This window comes from Erpetoichthys calabaricus, chromosome 7 (genome assembly GCF_900747795.2).
Source record: "Erpetoichthys calabaricus chromosome 7, fErpCal1.3, whole genome shotgun sequence".
NCBI classification, from domain to species: Eukaryota; Metazoa; Chordata; class Cladistia; order Polypteriformes; family Polypteridae; genus Erpetoichthys; species Erpetoichthys calabaricus.
In genome coordinates, this window is record NC_041400.2 from 184,187,274 (window position 1) to 184,193,557 (window position 6,284).

The window sequence follows — 6,284 nt, forward strand, 5'->3', positions numbered from 1 at the left end:
GCATTTTAAGCAACAGCTGTAAATGACAAGATACCACATATTACCCAATAAATACATAAAAAACACATGTTGCAAACTCATAGAAATTCACCTATGTCTTAAACTGTATGCATCCTTAAAAGTAAATAATGTGGGATGGGGTTGACATGGGATTGGAGCATTTAAGAGGCAAAAGCAAATCAAAACTCGAGTGACCTTAGAGGCTACAGGAAAAAAAGAACTAATACCATGACCATCGGTTCTTGTCTTAAGTGATGCATACTGTTAATTACTGAAAGTACTTATCTTACTGACTTCAGATGGTGGCCTAGGCATTTCCAAATTGCTCCCTACAGGTGTAAGTGTCTGTGTGAATGCAGCCTGTAATGTTGCTGATGCCCCATTCAGGGTTTTTTCCCAACCTGTGCCTTTTGCTTTCAAGATTGGTACCAGCTCCCGGTGACCATGAGCTAGATAAGCAGATAGGAAAATGGATGAATGGATTCCCTGACTTGACAAGTAGATAGATAGATAGATAGACAGACAGATAGATAGATAGATAGATAGATAGATAGATAGATAGATAGATAGATAGATAGATAGATAGATAGATAGATAGATAGATAGATAGATAGATAGATAGATAGATAGATAGGAAAACTTCCTAACATTTGTGCAAAATTTACCTTTAACAAGTTTCCTACTGTGTCCCTTGTTCTGGTTGTACTCAGTTTAAAGTAACAGCCTGAATCCACTGTATTAAATCCTTTCATAATTGTAAGCATTTTTGTCATGCCACCTCTTAATCTCTGTTTACTCAGACTGTAAGGGTTTAAAACTCCTTTAATCTTTCCTTGCAAATCATCCCCTGCAGTTCTGGATTCAGCCTAGTCACTCTTATCTGGACTTTTCCCAGTGCTGCTATGTCTTTTTTGTAGCCTTGATTCCAAAACTGCACACAGTACTCTAGATGAGGCCTCACCAGTGTGTTATAAAGCTTGAGCAGAACCTCCTTGGATCTGTACTCTCCACATCAGAGTGCTATATAATTAACATTCTGTTGGCCTTGTTACTGGCTCCTAAACACTGTCTGAGAGTTGATAGTGACAAGTCCACTATGACTCCTCAATCCTCCTCATAAGGCGTGTTTTCAATTTTCAGACCTCCCATTATGTATTCAGACCTAACATTTTTACTTCCTATGTGTAATACTTTACATTTACTGACATTAATTTTGATCTGCCACAAATCAGCCCAAGCCTGTATGCTGTCCAAGTCCATCAGTATTGATTGAATGGATTTCAGATTATCTGCCCCTCCACCTATCTTGGTATCATCTTCAAATTTAACCAGCTTGTTACTTATATTCCTATCCAAATCATTCATATATTTTAATAACAGCAGTGGCCCCAGCACTGACCCCTGCTGGTCGCCACCCTTAAAATCACCCAATTCTGAAGAGGTTCCTCACACCATCACCCTCTGCTTCCTGTGTCTGAGCCAATTTTGCACCCATCTAAGCACTACAGTTGAACTGCACTTCTTTTTGTTTGATGCCCAACCTATAATGTGGCACCTTATGAAATACTTTCTGAAACTCAAGATTAATAATTTCATATGCACCACTTTGATCATATCCATTTGGTGCATCCTCATAGAATTCAGGCATGTTAGTAAAACACAACCTCCCATGTATGAACCCAAGATGACTGTTTCCTAAAACTCATATTCATGCCATGTGCTGCTTAATTGTATCCTGAATAATTCCTTCCATTAATTTTTGTGTGATGCACATTAAGCTTATTGGCTTATAGTTACTTAGATTTGTCTGATCACCCTTTTTATATAACAGGATAATATTTACTATTTTCTAGCCCTTCTGAATTTCCCCTGTGCGCTGTGACTTTTTAAAAATATGCGTCAATGGTTTATATATTGTGATAAGGCGCTATATAGGTGCCTGTCTCGACACAGACTGACAACGGAGGCACACGGAAAAAGTTTACAAACTTTTATTTTCTCTTCAGCTGGGGGCCACATCTTTCCCGTGTCCCTCGGCCCTAACACAGTCCCACAAGCACATAAAAGCAAAACAGAAACACAAATCCACTCTTCTTCCTCCTCCTCCAGTCCTCCTAGGCAGCTTTTTTGTCACCCTCCTCCTCCTCCTGACTGTGGCACCTTGAGTGGTGGGTGTCGGCTTCTCTTATAGCCCACCCAGAAGCGCTCCAGGTGATAATTGACCTAAATTAGGCTGCACTTCCGGGTGTGGCTGTATCACAGCCCAGATGGGCTCGTTAAGCTGTACAGCGCCCCCTGGTGGTGGCCACGGAGCCCAACAGGGATGAGCTGCGGTGTTCCACGACTGTGGCCCTGATGCAACCCAGGGGGGCTGCCACCAAGTGTTCGGGGGGAAGTAAATGGCCTCCCATGGCCGTTCCGCTAGATACAATGCCAGAGGGGCCTCCCGGCCAGGCATGGACCCTGGCCGTCCGCCACAATATGAACTATATATATATGAACTGTATGAACCTCCTTAAGCACAAGAGAATAAAAATTATGTGGTCATCATGATTTATTTGATTTCAGCCTATTTAATCTAAGCAGCACTTCTCCCTCTACAATTTCCAACTCATTCAATACCTCATTAGTAGTCGGGGTTATTGCTGTGAGGTTATCTACTTCCTCACATGTGAAGACTTCAAAATATGTGAGTTTATAGCATCTGCTATTTCAGTGTTTGTATATTTTAATTTTCCTTTGCTAGTCATGATGTGTCCACCTCCTGTTCTTTTACAGCTAAAACACAGAAAGAATCTGTTTGGGTCATCTTTTGCCTTATCTACAGTATTCCTCTCTAAATGCCTTTCAGCTTCCCTAATATTCTTCTTGATGGCTGCCCTCATGTTCTCATATGTCCTGCAATTTGCATTGGAGTCATTCATCTATATGTCTCATACATAATTCCAAATTTTTGGAATGTACCTGTCCTGCATTATATGCAAAAAATTTTAAACCTTTACTGTCCCCACACTTAAAAGCTTATACCAGCAGAGGTGTTAAACACTGCACTTCTAGGCAGTGATCTGTCAATTACAAGTGAGAAGGTGAACGTCCTCCTGTTTTTCTTCACTGACCTGACATTGAAAACACCATTCCAGGTGTTCTATTATTTGCTTCATCCTTAGTCAGCACAGTTTTATCACTGGCCCTGCTTCATTACGGCTGTGGATAGTATTTAGTAACTTGATCTGCCAAACCTTTTACCAGCTCCATGAGTTGGAAGTTCTTCCAGAGTTCACACACCCAGGCTAATGGACCTTAGCAGATACAGAAGCACTGGTGGAGCTGCAGAGGTAGCAGTCTCTCTGCTCTCTTCTTCGCTGTAGAGATGATGGAAACCGCACTCCAGATCCTGGATCTCAGCCTCTGGACTCTCCAGCAACTTCTCTAAAGTGCCAATCAGGTTCGTGGCAGTCTTCATGACACTCGGCACTTGCTAAAATCAGAGGTAAGTCTTCTTTTCTTCCAACTTCTGACAGTAATGGAGTGCCGGCACTGATATAGATTCCCTGATCTTTGCATGGCTCTTTTCGGTATCTCGCTATCCTTAAAAGGACTGCTCATCTTTGTTGCACTAAATATAATTCTGTTTGCAAAATTAGACTTACCATTATAATAGGCACTCCTGCTGCTGGCTCTGAAGGTTTCTTATTTGCATTATGAATGCTAGCTCATACTATTTGTGACTCATCCCTACCAAAAGTGACTTGTCGGTGCCATTACAGTATTGGGTCATTGTCACTTGAGCCTAGTGGTTCAATTACATATACATCCTGAATTCTATTCTGGTTATTACAAAATACTAAATCTAGGCAGGCTTCCTCCTGCATTGGTGCTCATAAATTACAACCCCAAATCAGAAGAAGTTGGGACCATATGGAAAAATACAAATAAAAAATGCAGTGATTGTTAAGTTTACTTTGACTTTTATTTCATTGCAGACATTACGAACCCAAGATATTTCAGGTTCTGTCTGGTCAATTTCATTTCATTTTTTTAATATATATCCAGGCAGCATGGTGGCGCAGTGGTAGCACTGCTGCCTCGCAGTTAGGATCCCTGCGTGGAGTTTGCATGTTCTCCCCGTGTCTGCGTGGGTTTTCTCCTGGTGCTCCGGTTTCCTCCCACAGTCCAAAGACATGCAGGTTAGGTGCAATGGTGATCCTAAATTGTCCCTAGTGTGTGCTTGCCCAGGGTTTGTTTCCTGCCATGCGCCCTGTGTTGGCTGGGATTGGCTCCAGCAGACCCCCGTGACCCTGTAGTTAGGATATAGCGGGTTGGATAATGGATGGATGGATGGAATATAATCCATTCCTGCATTTCAGGCCTGCAAAAAAAAGTTGGGATGGGGGCAAATTAGGGCTAGTAATGAGGTAAAATCATTAAATAGTGATATGATTTCCAACAAGTGATTGTAATTGTGTTTTGGTACATAAGCAGTATCCACAAAAGGTTGAGAAAAAAAATTAAAATGTTTAAAAACAATGTTTCTCATAGAAAGATTGGAAAGAATTTGTATACTGTATTTCTCCCGCTAGAGTGCATAATATCATTAAATGATTCAAGGAATCTAGAGGAATTTCAGTATGTAAAGGCAAAGGCACAAGCCTAAGCTGAACACATGTGATCTCCAATCCATTGTATGGCACTGCATCAAGAAGTGTCACTCATCAACAGCTGATATACTGTAACCAAATGGGCAAGGGATTACTTTGGCAAACCTTTGTTAAGCACTACAATATAGAGTTACATTCACAAATGCCACTTCAAACATTACCGTACAAAAAAAGGATGTGGCGTGGACTTCTCTGGGCTTGGAGGCATCTGGGATGGACCATCACACAGTGGAGGCGTGTATTGTGGTCAGATGAATCCGTATTGTTGGCATGGAGCTAGACAGTTTGACATCTGTGGCAGAGCGACGGGCGCTCAGCAGGCTCCTATCAATTATGGAAAATCCACTGCATCCACTAAACAGTGTCATCTCTAGACAGAGGAGCAGCTTCAGCGACAGACTGCTGTCACCGTCCTGCTCCACTGACAGACTGAGGAGATCGTTCCTCCCCCACACTATGCGACTCTTCAATTCCACCCGGGGGGGGTAAACGTTAACATTTAACATTATACAAAGTTACCTGCATTATTATCAACCTTTAATTTAATATTGTTTTTTTGTATCAGTAAGGTGCTGCTGGAGTAAGTGAATTTCCCCTTGGGATTAATAAAGTATCTATCTATCTATCTATCTATCTATCTATCTATCTATCTATCTATCTATCTATCTATCTATCTATTCCAGATCTTTTTTGGAAGAAATGGACGCTTTGTGCTCTGGATCAAAGACAAAAAAGGCCATCCAGACTTATCAGCAACAAGTCCAAAAGCCAGGGTCTGTCATGGTGTGGGGTTGTGTCAGTGCCCTTGGAAAAGGTAATTTATAATTCTGTGATGGTAGCATTAATGCAGAAGTGTACATTGAGATTTTAGTGTAACATATACTGCCTTCAAGACAACATCTATTCCAGGGACGTCAATGCATTTTTCAACAAAAAAAACCCACATTCTGCACATATAACAAAGGCATGGCTGTGGAAGAAGAGGGTACAGGTATTGGACCGGTCTGCCTGCGGTCCTCACCTGTCTCCAATAGACAACATGTGGAGAATTTTTAAATGAAAAATGTGACGACGACCCCGTACTATGGCACACCTTAAGACGTGTTTGCCGGAAGAATGGGACTGCTGAAACGCTTCATCATTTGGTACCCTCAGTGCCAAAACATCTTTGAAGAGTTGTGAGAAGGAATGGCGACATTAAAAAGTGGTAAACGCTTTACCGTCCCGATTTTTTTTGGAATGTGTTGCAGGCCTGAAATACAGGACTATATGTATATTAACAAAGGAAATGATGCTGACTGGACAAAACATTAAATATATTGGATTCATACCGTCTGCAATGAAATAAAAAAGTAAATTTAATTATCAATGTGCTTTTTTTTCGCATTTTTCATACTGTCCCAATTTTTTCTGATTTGAGGTTATAAATATACAGAGTGCAGATTAAGGTCTACAGTTTTTAATGATGTCCATTTTAAAGAAGGCGGTGCAGTTGAAGATTTAAACCCCGCCAAGTAGAGATAACATTTTAGAGAGACTAAAACTAATCCAGATGGACTGTAAAGTCCCCTTTCCTGTTTCACGGTCCTGTGATGCCATTACATTGGCGATTCATTCCTTTTAAAC